Genomic DNA, 17,607 nt, shown 5'->3' with positions numbered 1-17,607 from the left:
TGCACAGCCACAGGGCACAGGGGGAGGTGCACTCTGGCTTGCCTGCTTTCCTTCAGCTGTGTTTCACATCCCCTTCCCCCGTTCCGCTCAGGTCACTGCTGCCTCCTTGGAAGAGATTTTCCAGCCCTGTTTGCTCACATCTGACCCAGAAGGGCAGCAAGACTCTCCCTGTGCCAGCTGGTTCATCCCCATCCTCACTTATTGCTGGAAAAAACACAGCCTCTCATCACGAATGAACCTTTTTTCCCCAGGAGTTGGAAAGGCTGTGTCAAGTCAGAAGGCTGAGAAAGGCTTGCCAAAGGAGTGTGGCAGCACAGGCATGCCACCCAGGGAACGAAGGGGAAACCCACAGGCATGCTCTCCTATCAGCGGTTCCCACCCTCCACTCTGGACTGAGGAAAGCCTGCATTGCTGCTGCCTAGGGTGCTCCCCTTGGGAGATACCTGACAAGAAGGGCTGAGAGAAGCCCTCTCCTGGCCCACTCCCTGAGTCTACCGAGGAGGGGCGGAGGGAGACCACCCTAGGGCTTGCCTGATATACCCAAAGGAGGCTGACTGTCCCACTCATTTGGGCCAAGACTCTGTCAGTGGGGCAAGGACAGAGGAAAGGGCCCTGAGTCCTGAAGGTTTTCTGGGAGGTGTCATTGCCCCTGTTTTGGGAGGAAGCTCCTGTGCATGTCATGTGCCTGACATGGGAGGTAGCACCAGCTTCATCCGGGTCCTTGCCGACCATGTCCTTCCTCCTGAGGGAGGTTGATTGTCTCGGCAGTGGTGGGGAGAAGGATGTGAGTGGTGAGACAGGCCTTCCATCATTTCCTGTGTTGCCCTGGGAGGAGCTGGGTACCCCAGGTTTTGGGACCAGGGAACAGGCTGCCTCTGGCCTGGTCTTGGAAGGACTGTCTTGTGGTCCAGAGATTGTCAGTTGCCATGACCATACACTGGAATGGGACTCAGGGATCCTCACCACCCATGCCTCAGTGGATTTCATCCTGCCTCATGCCCCCCTTCCCCATGAAACCAGGTCTGGTTCAGAGGCCACAGATGTGACCTGGGGACCCAGCTTTCACCGCTCTATTGGGCCTATGCTGAGATATTATTGGCAGTGGTGAGAGAAAGGGTGGGGGGGGTGGCAGTGGCTGCTTTGGTGGGGTGTGGAGGTGGCTGTAATCCAGACACCTGGCATCTTGGGAATCTGAAGAGAGTGTCATGGACCACTCACACCATCCCCAAGTCCCTGACCTTTCCCAAAGTTCCTGCTGACTCTCACCCCTTTAGGAGCCCTCTTGCCTTTATTTAAGCCCATCACTCCAACTACACACGCCTTGTGACTGGTGCCTGTGGCCTCGCAGTGACCCTCACGATGGCTGAGTATCGGGTCAGCAGGGCTCTGATGGTGTGGGGCACACTCTTCCAGTGATCATTTGCCAGTGAAGGCAGTGGTCCCCATTTCCCTCAGCTGTGCCTCACATCCCCTTCTACTTTTCCAAGGGTCCATTTGCATTGTTTGGCAGTGGCGGTTTTCTCACCCTCTTTGCCTGCAACAGACCGCAGAGTCAGTCAAGCTGTCCCTCTGCCTGATGGTTCATTCCAGGCCTCATTTGTTCTTCTGACAGACACTGCCTCTCATCACAAATGAATCTTTTGACACCCAGAGAGGGAAAGACTTTGTCAAGTCACAAGGCCGAGAACAGCTTGCCAAAGGAGTGTGACCACACAAGGCAGACACCCTAGGGAACAGACAGGGAACTCATCAGGCATGCCCTTCCATCAGCAGGTACTGCCCTCAACTCTGGAGTCAGGAAAGCCATGCTCTCCTGTTCCCTAAGGCACTAACCTTGTGAGAAATCTGTGACTGTGAGCTGATACTGGCCCTCCCCTGGCCCTCTCCGTGAGTGCATACATGCGGGGCAGTAGGAGAGGAGCACCCTGCAGCTTGCCTGCTTTGTCCAAAGGAGGCCAGCTGTCCCAGCCACCTGGGTCAAGTGATAAATGTCAGTTATAAAACCCAGTGGGGGCTATGACAGATGCAGCTGTGGGATGGGGAGATAGTATTATCCTGTGGGCTTGAGGCTTGGTCATCAGCCATGCTGAAAGGTCAGAGGGGCCTGAGACTTTTTTGCGTGGTGAAACTGACATGTAAAGCAGAGGAAAGTTGCGGCTGATTTGGGGAAGTTGGTTGAGCACCCTTGAGGACCCCTGCGGTGGGAGAACCTGGGCATGGAAGACTGTGTAAATAGGCTGCACTGGGAAGCACTGTGATAAGAAGAGGTGTCTCTGATCACTGATCTGAGAGGTGACATATCCAGGTAAAGCTAGAGTCTGGGGGCCACCCCTCAAGACCACCAGGTTTAGGAATTTGAGATTCAGAGACAGGCAGAGCTAAGTTCAAGTTCTGGCTCTGTCATTTTCTAGCCTCATGATTTTGTCATTTTAATCAAGCTTTCTGAACCTAGCTCATGTCACTCATAAAATGAATAACTTGTCTATAACTAGCAGGGTTATGGTAGAGGTTAAAGAAGCAAATACATGTAAATCCCCATCGCAGGGTTTCAATTAAAGCTACGAGAAATGTTTTCTCTTTTTGGGACCTCCAGGGTCAAAGTGTTTTAAGCCATCCTTGTTCCTGACACATTATCAGTATTTGACCTTGCAGTAGTTAATGATTAATATTGATTTAGGGCCAGCCCCGTGGCCAGGTGGTTAAGTTTGTGTGCTCCACTTCAGTGACCCAGGATTTCACCGGTTTGGATCCTGGACACGGAGATGGCACTGCTCATCAAGCCATGCTGAGGTGGCGTCCCACATAGCACAAGCAAAGGCACCCACCACTAGAACATACAACTACATACTGGGGGGCTTTGGGGAGAAGAAGAAGATTGGCAACAGATGTTAGCTCCAGTGCCAATCTTTTAAAAAAATATTGATTTAGGTGGTACTTTACAGTTTACAAATATATATGTATATACGTAAATTGTGAGGTGAAGAATGTTTCTGCCAATGCTAATGACTAAGACGGAACTCTAGCTAGCATTTCACTAAGATATCTGCAGGAGTCAACTCAATTCCCCCAAATTAAACTCCTGCACTCTCTGTTTGCTCCGCCTGTCCACCCTGTGGGGACTGTGGGACACGACTAGACTTGTGATGTGTGCACTCCTGCTTCTTCCCTGGGTGAGAGGGGTTAGTGCCTGACTTGTGTAATGAGAGTCACTGACATGAGTCCTTAGATCGTTCCACTCACCACTAAAAAGATACTACAGGGGCCGGCCCGGTGGCGCAGAGGTTAAGTTCGCACATTCTGCTTTGACAGCCCAGGGTTTGCTGGTTTGGATCCCGGGTGCGGACAGGGCACTGCTTGGCAAGCCATGCTGTGGGAGGTGTCCCACATATTAACTAGATGAAGGTGGTCATGGATGTTAGCTCAGGGCCAGTCTTCCTCAGCAAAAAGAGGAGGATTGGCAGCAGATGTTAGCTCAGGGCTAATCTTCCTAAAAAAAAAAAAAAAGAGATACCACAGGAGCCTGGCCACATGTCCGAGGCCATGTTAAGCAGAGCTAGGGCTGAATTTCTGATGTTATCTGAATCCCACATGTGGAGGAGCCAAGGGGACTGAAGGCAGGTGCATCCAGAGAGTGGTGGCAGGGCACAGCAGGGAGGGTGGGGGCTCTAAAGGGCTGGGGTGGTGTTGGAGAAGCAATCGGGTGCACCTAACCAAGAATTATTAACCCATAAATTCCAGAGTGGTGTGCTGCTGTGGAGACAAGAATCCCCATGTGACAATTGTGAGGGTTTCCTAGGATATGGTTTTAATCCTAGGAATTAAAAATTAAATAACAACTATGAACAGGAGGTCTAATTAAAGTCTAAAACTATTATTATTTGGCAAGGGCTGCCTTAACCAAATACTACAAACTGGGCTTAAATAACAGAAATGTATTTTCTCGCAATTCTGGAGGCTGAAAGTTGATCAAGATGTCAGCAGGGTTGGTTTCTCCAGAGACCTCTCTCCATGGCTTGCAGACAGCTGCCTTCTCACCACGTCCTCACATGGTCTTTCCTCTGTGTGTCTTCCTCTTCTTACAAGGACACCAGTCTTATGGTTAGGGCCCCACCCAGAGGACCTCATTTAATGTTCATTAGCTCTTTAAAGACTCTGTCTCTAAATACAGACACAGTGGGGCTTGGCACTTCAACATGTGAGTTAGGGGGACACAGTCCAGCCCATAACATCCCCGATGCTCATTTTGTTATCTGTAAAATGGGGATATTGCTATCTTCCTATGTGCGAAGTCACCAAAGCCTTCTTACTTTTGACCCTGGGAGGGGAGAGGGTCTCCCTGCTGGTCTTCACTCACAGGGCATTCCTGTGGGTTGGGCTGGGTGGGGGCCACTCCCAGGTGAATGTTCAGGGGTTCGTGCCTGGTGTATCCAGCGATACTCCCTACCTATGTGGTCTCTCTTTTGTTTTAAAGACTGGATTCTCATGACTTCCTTCTTTTTCATCAGCTTTATCTGCTTAGTTTTCAAACTGTTCCTGGATGAGACACAGAGGAGGACGGGTGGCAGCTGAGCTCCTGACAATGACACAACAGGTGAGAAGGGACTTGCTCTCATTCCTGGATTGATCCCTCTTTTGCCAAGTGGTCGGGTTTCTCCTTCGGGCCTGGATCCTCTAAACACCCTGGGAAATATTGGTGTCCATTATGTTCACCACCCTGTTAGGCGTGCAGCTGGTGAGGGATGGGTGTGGAAATAATCTTCCCAGCATTCACACTCACTTGCTCTAGTCTCCATTGAGGCTGTGTCTTCACAGAAGAGATGGGAAAGATTTTCTTCTCATCCAGTGGCTCAGTGGAGAAATAATTCCCTCACTTACCATGTTAGTAGCTGCAGTGGCCTTACATATGTGTGAACACAGGCAATAGAGATGAGTGAGGGCAGAAGCTCCTAGACCAGTGGGGAGGTAGGTGTTTCAGCAGGTGAGTCCAGTGTCACAAGAGCTGGAGTGGAGGCTGTGCAGCCTGGAGGTGGGGGAAGAGGATAGGACGAGAGAGAGCGATGAGGAACCACTTATTTATGTCCCTCAATTTTGAACATATTAAAGTTTTTATAAGCTATAGTGTACAGAGGAAAGACCATGTGAGGATGTGGTGAGAAGACCAACTCTTCATTTCACAGTTTACATATATAACAGCATTTGTAATCTGTAAAGTACCAACTAAATCAATATTTTTTTTTAAGATTGGCACCTGAGCTAACATCTGTTGCCAATCTTCTTTTTTTTTCTTTTTCTTTTCTCCCCAAAGCCCCCCAGTAAATAGTTGCAGCCTGGAGGTGGGGGGAGAGGATAGGACCAGAGACAGCAATGAGGAACCACTTATGTATGTTTCTCAATTTTGAACATATTAAGGTTTTTATAGACTATACTTGAACATTTTGATAGTACCAAAAAAAGATAAAATTCTCTTAACAAAGACAACTCAATTTCCCTCTCTTACTAACCTTGGTTCAAGTTTGAAAGCCAAATGCAATATATGCATAATATTGTTTTCTTAATTATGATTGTGTGCTCTGGAGAAGGAGTGGAGTAGAAAGAATAAAATGCAATGGCAGATTAGGAAGCTCCAAGCTCTCAATTTGTGGTAACATCAAACAAACAAACAAACAAACAAACTTGAATCAGCTGGGGGTGACAGCTTAGGGGACCAAGAAGTGGCAGCGATGGTCTCCTGAAATTTTTTTTACTACCACCACTGCTGGGCCCCAGCAGGAGGACCAACTGGCCCTTGGGGAGTGTGTGAGTGTATGTGTTGTGTGTGTCTTTCCCCTGCCTGCTGGGTAACCCTGGACCTAATGAGAGCTCATGCCTCCCATGAGAGCAGTGGATATCAGTAGGCCAGTGGGGCCTGAAGCATCAGTCATCTTGTTTCTCCAGAGTGGAGGGCACTCAAAGTTTGTAAGATGGGGTCCAGGTGCAAAGGGATGCTGCCCCCTTGGCTCATCCCTGCCATGTGACAGGAATATCCTTCCCTTGGGAAAGCAGCCTGAGTCTCCTGCAGAGCAGGACTGCACTGGCCCAGAGATCAGGACTGCCAGCCCCAGGTCTTGGAGGGTTGGGACAGCCCACTGAATCTCCAGGGGCTCTGGTATATGGAAGAGGCCAATGACCTAGAGGCTTGGGGTCCCACCCACCCTGGTTGGCCCCAGGTCAGGGTGGAGCAGCGAGACTGAGGGGCTGGGATACCAGCACCTGCCTGGCTCTGGGGCGGACAGGGGCAAAGAAGTGGGGATGGGCTCCTCCTTGTTTCTGAGGACACTCTGGTTTCTGCTCCTGATGCCAGAATCTTCTCCTTCTCTTTCTACCTCTCTGGATGCTCCTCCGCAGGAATGTTTGCCAGCAGAGCCTCATCTGCCTGGGTTTTAATAATTGAAGTGCTCCCATGCTCAACTCAGGGCCGTAATCTTTTATCTCTATGCTTTCATTGTTTTAAATAACCTCTGGGTGATCCAATCCATTCTGAAGGCATTCATTACCACCTTAGTGCTTATGCACCCCAGATTTATCTCCACCCAGAATCAGACATACAACTGCCTGGTTGATCTTCTGGCTTGGATGTTGCCTGAACATTACATTCCAAGAATGATCTGACACTAAAAGTTTGTTCAGCGTCATCTGGGCCGTGCCCCAGGCTTCCCCGCTGAGTGGACTGTATCCCTGTTCACCTAGTGACCTCACTCTTTCCAAACTCCAGAAGTGTGTCCTCATCCTGTATCTCCCCAAATCACACACAATCCATTGCCCGGTCCTGCCCAGTCCTCCTCTGGTATGTGTCTCCCAACACCTCTCTCCACTTCCACCCACTGTTCAACTAACCCCCAACCCTATGTTTAGCCATTTGCTCTTTGAAGGACATTGTGTGGTTTCCAGCTTGGAGCAGTGATGAACAGAGCTGCTGGCATCATTCATGTCTAGGATTTGGCATGAACATCAGTGTTGTGGGCCCAAGGGTGGGGTCCTCCAGATCACAGTCAGGTTTGATACTTCACCTCCTAGAAGGACTCGTGGGACTGCTCAAAGTTGGCTGACTTCCTGGAGGTTTCTTTGGTTTTCAGGTTCCTTTTGGAATCAGGGTTGGGAATACAGCAACTCTTTTGTCTTTAGATTCCTTCAGGGCTCAGGGCTAGGACTCCAGAGACTTTCTTGGGTTTTCAGAGGACATTTCGGAAATGGGATCCCAGTCATCTAAATGTTCTGAGGGAAATCCTCCTTCAGGGATGCCAGCCGGGTTATGTTTAAGAACTGTGGGCCTCTATATGTGCACTTTTAACTAAGTGGGATGAACTGACCAAAAGCAGTTCAGAATTGCAATGGCCATCATGGAGAACTTTCAATCTCCCCAAACTAGCTTTTCTTAAAATCATATTGGAAGACCATGGCTCTAAAATGAAGCAAAACAAATGGTAAGTGTATTTTCACTGGATACCCACAAAGCTCTAAAATTGCCTCACTACTAGACATCTTGTCTAAATTCACCAATACAACTAAAAAGCTGAGGGAAAACAAAAAGGTTTCTTAAGCCTCCTGCTCCCTTCCCCCTTTCTCTGTCTCAGGCACCATCTTGTCTTCCCAGACTCCTTTGTCTCAGGCTCCACCCCAGATGCCACCTTCCGCTCTTCCTCTCTGCAAAAACCTGCCCCTTTAAAATCAGACCTCTGAGGATTCAAAAGCTTAACTCCTTATTGCTATTTCTAAGTTAACTGGAACAAATAAAAACTAGAAGGAAAAGTTTAAATATCAACTACCCTAGACTTTTGATGATAGACAAAATGACTCCAAAAGTAGCTCTAAAATGATGCAAATAAAAACCTTCAGTAAGAGACTTCAGCCGTCTCTGAACAGCTAAACTTCACCTTAGTCCATCTGCCAGAAATACAGCTTGGATCCGATTATTCTTTTGAGACATGTCTAAAGTTCTTTAAATGAAAGCTATGAGATCTTTCTTTGTGTCTGTCTATGTGTCTATGTATGCATGTTATAGAGATGTGATATTTTTCTACCTCCAAATGATGTTACTAGAATTGACTTGTAAAAAGCTCAATTTAATTGGCTTGAAATTAACTACTTATAAATTAAGTATTCCTAAATCTCAGAAATATAAAAGAAACTAACTCAAATGCTTTTCAAGTTTATGTGATCTAGAATTAATCTTTAGTAAATAAAAGCTGGCTGAAGGTTGTTGGTGTAAATAAAAAGTAGGCATATCTTCAGAGTCATTAGTTGGGTGTAATGCAAACGTGCAACTTTTCTCTCTGCCTGGGTTCACGAGTCATGTAGGCTCATGCTGTCTCTGTCTGCTACAAAATTTGTCAGCAAGAAAGTAACAAGATGACGGTTGGCTGTTTAATGTCTACTCCAAGCATGATTGCTAAAGCAAGTAATTAAAATAAATGTAAATGAGATCAAAGTTTATACTAAGTTAAACTAAATAATGGCTACTCATCGAATCCCTAAATCATTTTCCAAACTAAACAAAATACCAAAACATTAATTACCGAAGATAAGTTTATCTCATTTTGGCTTCCTGTGGCAGAAAACTAAAGATATTTGAGTCTATTAGTGAACAAGTTCTATGCCATGCTGAGAAATTTTCCACAGAAAAAAGGGCAATGTTTCTAGAAATTTATAAAAGGTATTTTAGGTTTGCTAAGCCACAAAATGCTAATATAGTTCACAATTTCTTATTTCTTAATTTTTACCAGGAATTGGGGACCCTAAGGGTTAAGAATTCTAATATATGTAACTAAAGCTACAAGAAATAAAAAGGGAAACACCCCTGTATGCAAGGGAAGTAGCATGTGTTTTCGGTAAAAGAAGGTATAAGGATTGGAAATGCATTTTATTGAGCAAAAAGAAAGTAATTTTGTCTTAAAAAGAAGCTGGTTATTTTGGAATGGGAAAGAGGGAATCATAGGACAAAATCTAAATGTAAAAAGAAAGCTGTAGAAGGTTTATGGAAAATAATCTTGTGAAAAGAATTTTAATGTGTGGTCAGGCTGGGTAAGATTAAAATGAATTTATTAAAATGAGCTTTAATACTAAAATAAGGTGATGCAAAATTAAAACTTGGCCTTCTTTTCTATGGAAAGGACAAGGTTTTCTTGGGCTATTGGTCTACTCGTGATAACAGATTTGGAAAGCTTCTTTGCCTTTAAGTAATATGCCTACAAAACAGAGATTTTATGTTTTATCAAAATGATTTCTTGTGCTTTTTAAAATTAGGTCTCTACTTTCTTAGGAAAACTCAATCTTCTTAGGGTTGAAGTTGAGTTTTGCTTATCACCACGTGACTTTTTTATTTGCCTTTGAAACCTGTTCTGTTACTTTGGTCAAATAGATACTTAAATATTATTTTATACTGATGTGTGATCCTATTTGGTCAAGCGTCCAAACCTTTTGCTATTTTGGCAAGCTTCCCAAAATATTCAAATTCTAAATGAAGTTTTTTTCAACCTGGATATAATTTTGGGATTTTCTGAGTGGCACCTCGGACATCTCAAAAGATTTATTCCCTCTCCTTATAAAAAGAGACATATTACACTAATTAGGCTTATTTGATATATCAAATTACATGAGAAACATGGCCAAATAAGCAATAATAAATCTTTTTAGGTTTATTGTATGGGTGAACGTTACTAATGTGTTGTAGAAATTGTATATAATTCCTAAAAATCTGATATGTCCTATTATAACGTTATTAACTGCAGTTCTAGTTACTATCTAAAATGTACATCAAAAAATACCCAAATTTCCTTGTCAATTGTATTTGCCCATTGCCTTTTTGTAAGTCTTTTGTCAGTCACAGTCAGTTATTGTTTTACGCTGATGCTTCTACAAATATGTTCCATTTTCAAAGAGATTCTTGAAAAAAGACTAAGTACCCTGGAACACAGATTTTGACAACTTTAAAATCATAACTCTGAACTGGGTGGAAATTTCTGGAACTCGAGTGGAAGACTGATTGCTTTGACGTTTTGTTTTCCAGATGTAAACGACCCCTTTTTCTCCTCTACTTTAAGCAATCTATAACTTACAACATTTTGGTAAAGTGTATCTTTGCAACAAGGTTGAAACATTTTTTTTCTCTACCTGATCCCTCCAGAATTTAGGGACTTTTAAGTATTCTTTTTGTGATGATATATGTATTTGCACAGGCTCAGTGAAGATCTGTTCTCCTTGTAACAAAACACAATTAGAAACATTGGTTGCATTGCGCAAGCCAAAGCTTTGACTAGAAGGTTATATTTAAGAAAAATGTACATAGACTCAGACCTGACTGATGGCTTTAAGAAACTGCTTGAAAAATCAGCATAGTACCTTGCTTACAAGGTTCCAGAAAAGCAATCTTTAAAAAGAGCTTATATGGTCAATCACTATCCTTGTTTCATTTATATAAATAATCAGGCGGAGTTTAATACAAACAAATTAGTTTTACTTTGATTACCTTTAATAAAAGCCAAGCTAATTGTGGAGGAAAAAATTCTGTTTTCACCTGCATAGATATTAAATTCTAGCCCTATTAATTGCCTTTAAGGTTTTGTTATACCTGTAAGCTAAATTGGATCCTAAATTCTTCCTGTTTCCTTAAATGTCTGGATACAACACTCCAAAGTGATGTTCCCAATTTTACTGCCCTTGAGACTCTTAGAAGGGACTATACCAGGCCATCCTGACCACCAGAAGGCAGCCAAACTTCAGGGACTTGAGACTTGGGTGCACATCTCACAGCCGAAGAAGGCTCCACCTGACATCTGGTCCTGTACAAACCCTGGGGATCTCCGAATCAAAGTGGCTAGGAAGAGAAGCAGCTGACATCTGAGGCGGACAGGTTTCCCAAGATGACCGGACCACTCGTATATACCCGCATCCCACTGCTGTTTCTTATTTATTTTCTCCTTCCCTTTCCTGGAAGGACAATGCCCTTGTTCACGTTTCCCAATTCCTTTCAAAAGAGGGAAACTTCTCTGATTTTTGGGTTTACCATCAAAAACCTCTGTCTGTTCAAGACAGTAATGACCCCTTAGTTCACCCTATAAGTATTTTCACTGAGATTCCAGATGCTGCTGTTTGTCTAAATTGCTCTGCTGGTCCATTTTGCCAAGTCAGGATGCTATGCTCGCCTAAACTTGTCCTTGCTTTACTTTAATCCATCCTTGGGAGGAGAAAACAAGATGTTTTGAATATTTGTATGAAAAATTTTGTGGGACCATCAATGTAAGTTGAATCATTTGCATATTTCTTAACATGCCCATGTATTTAGGCAACCTTTCAGTATCTAACAACATACTATCTGAGCCTTGGTTATACAATGCTAATTCCTCTATGTTGGTGAATGAGTCTGTAGATGATATCATTTGTGCTGGGACCTTATTTACACTCCCTGATTTATGTTATCTGTGGAGGTTTCAGTAAAGGCCTTTATGCTTGGACAACTTGTTGCTTTGACAGCAGCTGGAGAATACAAGGACAGTGTGCCCTGGCCATATTCACTGTCCTGTTCTCTCTGCATAATGAATCAGAGGGCTCTCATTGGTCTCTCCCATTGAATCTCCATAGTTCCTTTAAATGAGAACTTCCAGGAGGTCTACATGACTCTGGGTTTGCCTCCGTGGGCAGAGCTTTCTTCCCATGGATCAGAGTGAGTGCCAGAGAAAAAATGACCAGAAATCTCTCCTTGACACTAGCAGAACTGGCTGATTCCACAGCCAAAGCAATTTCAGCTCAGCAAAGGTTGCTTAACTCATTGGCTGAGGTAGTTTTGGATAATCATATAGCCCTTGATTATCTACTTGCTAAGCAAGAAGATGTCTGTGCTGTGGTGAACACCTCCTGCTCACTTGGATAAATGCATCTGGGGATGTAGAAACCCAATTACATAAGATTAGAGAGAAAGCACATTGGCTACCATTAATTTCACTTAGCCCATTGTCCTTTGATCTGTTCAGCTGACTGCCTTCCTGTTTGGGCTCTGGTTTAGAACTATCCTGAGAACTAGGCTTATAGTGTTGCTCTTCATCTTGCTCTGTAAACCTGTTGTGAAGTTCTGTACCCTTTGCCTGTCAAACCTCTGTAAAAATTACCTGCCCAATAAGGTGATGTTATCTCAGCACTTTGAGATGAACTCCAATACCTATGACCTTGGAGAAACATAGACTTCAGATGAGAAATGCCTCAGAGTTCCCCCTCCTAACCTTCCTTGGTACTCAAATGTGGCCTAAATAGTTTCCAACCACTAGGTACTTTACCTCCAACATGGGACACGACAACCAGCAATGGTTCTTCCTGGCACAGAGGGACATTCAGCTTGAAATAGTCCACATACCGGTGTGGCACATCTTGGAGCAGCCTGCCCTGAACCCTATCAATAGGAACCAATCATATAAAAGATCCAAGAAGAAGCTGAATGAGAAACATGTCAGATTTGTGGGAGAAAAAACTACGAAACAACAAAAAAGTGTATAAAATAGTACAAAATAAAATGAGTACTATTCCTAGGTAACTAGGAAGAGAATGTTATTGTGAGTGTGAATTGTTTCTAAATTAATGTTAGTTGAATGCAATTCCCAAAAAAAGCACTTTTCCTGACTCTTCGCCAGCTAATACTAAACTACATATGGAAGAGTGAAAGAGCAAGGAGAACAAAGAATTCTTGGAGTGAACAAAAATAAGAGGGTCCTGCAATACAAGTTATGAAAAAATATTCTAAGATTATTATTGTATTGGTACAAGAATATGTGTGTTAAGATCTACAAGACATACTATTGAGTCAAAAAAAATAAGCTGCAGAGTAAGTTCTGTACACAAATGTTAATCACGCAATCAAAAGTCAAAAAAATTTTAAGGATATGCATGTGCTTATAAAACTGATCTGAAGGATCAGTGTTTGTGCTTGGGAGTGCATCTGGGAAAGAAACTAGTGGCACTTTCTGGCTCCTCTAAGCTTTGGAGTTACTCAGGGCTCTGACCTAGACCCCTTCTTTCTCTGTCTCCATACTTGGTCTAGCTCACCTCACCCAGTCAGACGGTTGGCTGTGTGCATTAGCTATGTGCTAATGATGTCCAAATCCACATCTCCAGCTTTGGAGCTGCAGACCCATCCAACTAACCATTTCATCGTCTCCAAGGAGGTCAAATATGTGTTTCCAATGTAATCTGAGAAAAACAACTCAAGATTCCTCCCATGCCCAACTTACTTCTCTCCGGTAATTTTCATCTCAGTAGATGGTACCACAATCCATGAAAATACAGATAGTATCCATGGTTCTTCTATCTCCCTCGTCCACCACATCTACTCAATATATCTCACCTACTAAATCTGCAAAATGACCACGTCCCTCTAATGCCAACACTGCCAGGCTAGTCCCAGGGACTGTCATATCTCCCTAAAAAACTGCAAAGACATCTTCTGACCTCTCTGCTTCCACTCTTGTACATCTACTGTCCTCAACGGGTGGCACAATTGTTTAAAAACATCAGTATAACTATTTCACCTACCCTTTTAAACTCATGCAAATGGACTTTTGTTTCTGGCAATAAGAGGGACTAGATTTCTTCTGAGATATTTCCTATTGTATTTTCCTAAGTGATGATACAGAAAAAAAATTAATTTACTACTCTGATGATACAAGCAAAGAAAATCTAGAGAAGCCAGAAATTAGGAGACAGTGTGAATCCAGAAATATATTTCAGAATTGACTCTGGGTCTTGGGAGCAATTCTGGTCTATGGAAGCTGAGAGGCAGGCATTTTGTGTGTGTGGTAAAATATACATAACATAAAATTCACCACATTTAAGTATACAGTTCAGTGGCATTATATACATTCACCTTGTTGTGCAATCATCACCACCATCCATCTCTAGAACTTTCACCCCTCAAACTGAAACTCTGTATCAATTAAACACTGACTCTCCATTCCCTCCTCGCCCAGCCTCTGGTAACTACTGTTCTACTTTCTGTCTCTGTGAATTTGACTATTCTAGGTACCTCATATTAATGGAATCAAGCAGTATTTGTCCTTTTGTGTCTGGCTTCTTTCACTTAACATAATGTCTTCAAGGTTCATCCATGTTTTAGCATGTATCAGAATTTCCTTTCTTTTTAAGACTGGATAATATTCCATTTTATGTACTGTTGATTTAAGAAAATAAAAAAGGCGGTTATTCAGGAATAGCAGAGGAATTACAATTCAGGACAAGCAAAAGCCATAGGCAAATCCAGCACACAAAGGAGAGGAATGCTATTTTATAGAGAAAGAGGAGTGATTTGGGAGGGTTTGATTTGAACAAAAGTCCATTGGTGGAAAGCAAGAGTTCACAGTGATGATTTCTCAACTCATTGGCTGAGTTGCTGGGGTAGTCAATTTCTTGTTGGGAATGCAATGGACATCTTTTCCTGTTGGGGTCTGTAACTGATGATTCTTCTTGTAATTGATATCAAGTGGTAGCACATGAGGGCTGCCCCTTCTGGCCTCCCAATATCATTTCAAATGAGGTTTCCTTTATTCTGTTTCACAGTATATACAGTATTTTATTTATCCATTCATCCATCAATGAACACGGGTTGTTTCAATCTTTTGGCTATTGTGAATAATGGGGCTGTGAACATTGGTGTACAAAACTCTATTCGAGTCCCTGCTTTCAATTCTTTATATGTAGATAGATAGATAGAGAGAGAGATGGGATGGATCTCCAGAAGTGGGGTTGCCGGATCATATGAGAGTTCTATGTTTAACTTTTTGAGGAACCACTACATTGTTTTCCACAGTACCTGCACCTTTTCGTATACCCACCAGCAGTGCGCAAGGGTTCCAATTTCTCCACAACCTTGCCAACACTTGTTTTCTGTTTTTTGCACAGTAGTCATCCTAAGGAAGTAGTAACTCATTGTGATTTTGATTTATATTCCCTTAAGGATTAGTAACTGTTGAACATCTTTTCATGTGCTTATTGGCCATTTGTATATCTTCTTTGGAGAAAAGCCTATTTAAGTTTTCTGCCAATTTTTAACCTTTTGTTGTTGCTGTTGGGTTTTAGTAGTTCTCTATATATTCTGGATATTAATTCCTTATCATATATGTGATTTACAAATATTTTCTCCTATTCTGTGGGTGAGAGGCAGGCATTTTACAGGCTGTGTCCACAAGGCAGGAAATAGACCAATGTGGAGAAAGGATCAGACCTTTCTTGCATGAAGTCAGGAACCCAGTGGATGAGCCAGAAAAATCTCGATCCAGAGAAGGAGGATAAGGAATTCTTCCTTTACCATTTTTATTCACCAAAAGGAACAAAATAAAACCCAACTGTCTCCCACTTCCCATATAACAAACTCACTCTAGTTTTAGGTTAGAATTAACACTACCTTTGTGGACTAAAAATGTTAGTTTACGTGTACCAAATTTGAAGATGTCTAACAGAAAACATATAAAATTTATTCTACAGGAATGTACTTTAAAACAAGTTTTTTCTATTGAAAAAACATTTAAGGAAACAATCCAAAGCCGGTCAATATGTTAATAAAAGATGAGAACAACAAAAGGAAAAACAAAGCAGATCCTCAAGATTGAAAATTGAAAATGACAAAATCTATATATTTACTGTCTCATTTTCAAAAGACTGTATTGACATCAAGATGAAAGATTACCAAAAAGGTACAATTGAAAAGAACCAAATGAAACTTGTAGAATTGACACATCACTGAAATTATAAACTCAGCTAGTGGGCTAAGCACATACAAAAGAATTAGTGAACTGGAAGCCAGATTTGAAGATATTATCAACTGTGCCGCAGGGATAAAAAGATGGAAAATGTTAGTGTAAAACTCTCCGTGGAATTTCAAAGCACTTATAAACTTGTGCTCACTTCCAAGGCCTATTGGGGTGGGAATCTTTCTTTTCTTCCTCACTGACCTCATTTGGTAGCATCTTCCCCATTCCTTATAAGCTTCATTCACTCTTGTGGAACATGTTGCAACAGTTAACTTTATGCGTCAACTTGATTGGGCCACAGGGTGCCCCATTTGGGTGAACATTATTCTGGGTGTGACTATGAGGATATTTTGGGATGAGATTAACATCTGAACTGGTATTGAGAAGAGTAGATTGCCCTCCCTAATGTGAGTGGGCCTCATCCAATCAATTGAAGATCAGAACAGAACAACAAGGCTGAGCAAGCGGGAAGTCCTTCTCTCTGTCCGGCTGTCTTCTCCTGTCTTGGTCACACATATGTGAGCCAATTTCTTATAGTCTCTTTCTCTGACATCCTCTTCCTATGTATATTTCCTACTGGTTCTGTTTCTCAAGAGAACTCTGATTAATACACACGCAATGTCCCTATCCTGACTTAGTGCCATTGATTCAGTTCTTTCTCTACCTTGGGACATTTTTCCTGATCTTGGCCTGACTGATTATTCTTGCTATGAAGATTTCAGTTAGGGCACCTCAGAGAGGTCTAAAGTTACCATGTCACCAATTGCTGTCCCTTCACAGCTCAGCACAGCGGCTATCTGATCCATCCTTATTTGTGTATTGATCCCTTGCTTTGTCATGGTCTCCCTCCCTCAACTAGAATGTAAGCTCACATAGCAGGCCCTGGAGCTCTTATTCATTTCTCTCCATCATGGAACTGAACTGTTCCACATTGGAGTGAATGACATTTGTCCTTTTGGTTGTGTGTGCCCAAAATAAAGGAGGGTCCTTGACAACCCTGCTCTCTCACCCACACCTCTGCTCCCTCTCCATCACATCCCCTGTGATCTCCTCTGGAGAGCTGTGTTGTCTGGTCATGTCTTCAGGGAAGATTTTACCTGACCTCCAGAATAATTCTAATCCCTTTAGTTCATGCTTTCAGGACAGCAGTTTCTGTTCTGTATAAAAGGAGATGGGAGAAGCAAGTTTTAAAATGAGAGAATTCAATACTATATTAGAGCTACAAGTCACAAAGGGGTATTAGGCATTACATAGCCAGGATGAAAAGAGCAAATTAACAATCAAATGGTGAGTGGGAGGGGGCAGAAAATACATCATGCCGTTCCTTTCTATCTTGTAAGCTTTCTGCTGAAAAGTCAGCTGATAACCTTATGGAGTTTCCTTTGTATGTCATTTGTTGCCTTTCTCTTGTGGCTTTTAGGATTCTCTCTGTCTCTTTAACTTTGGACATTTTAATTATGTGTCTTCGTGTGGGCCTGTTTGGGTTTATCTTGTTTGGTGATCTCTGTGCTTCCCATACATGGATGTCTGTTTCCTTCCTTAGGTTAGGAAAGTATTCAGCTATCGTTTCTTCAAATAGATTCTCTGTCCCTTTGTCTCTCTCTTCTCCTTCTGGGACACCTATAATATGGATGTTAGTGCACTTGATGTTGTCCCAGAGGTCCCTTAGACCGTTCTTGTTCTTTTTAATTCTTTTTTTCTGTCATCTGTTCAGCTTGGGTGATTTCCTCTATTCTTTTTTCTGTCATCTGTTCAGCTTGGGTGATTTCCTCTATTCTTTGGTCCAGCTCGCTGATCCGTTCTTCTGTATCACCTACTCTACTATTGAGTTCCTCTACTGAATTTT

This window comes from Equus asinus, unplaced genomic scaffold, assembly GCF_041296235.1.
Source record: "Equus asinus isolate D_3611 breed Donkey unplaced genomic scaffold, EquAss-T2T_v2 contig_3, whole genome shotgun sequence".
Lineage (NCBI taxonomy): Eukaryota > Metazoa > Chordata > Mammalia > Perissodactyla > Equidae > Equus > Equus asinus.
This window is presented reverse-complemented; position numbering follows the sequence as displayed.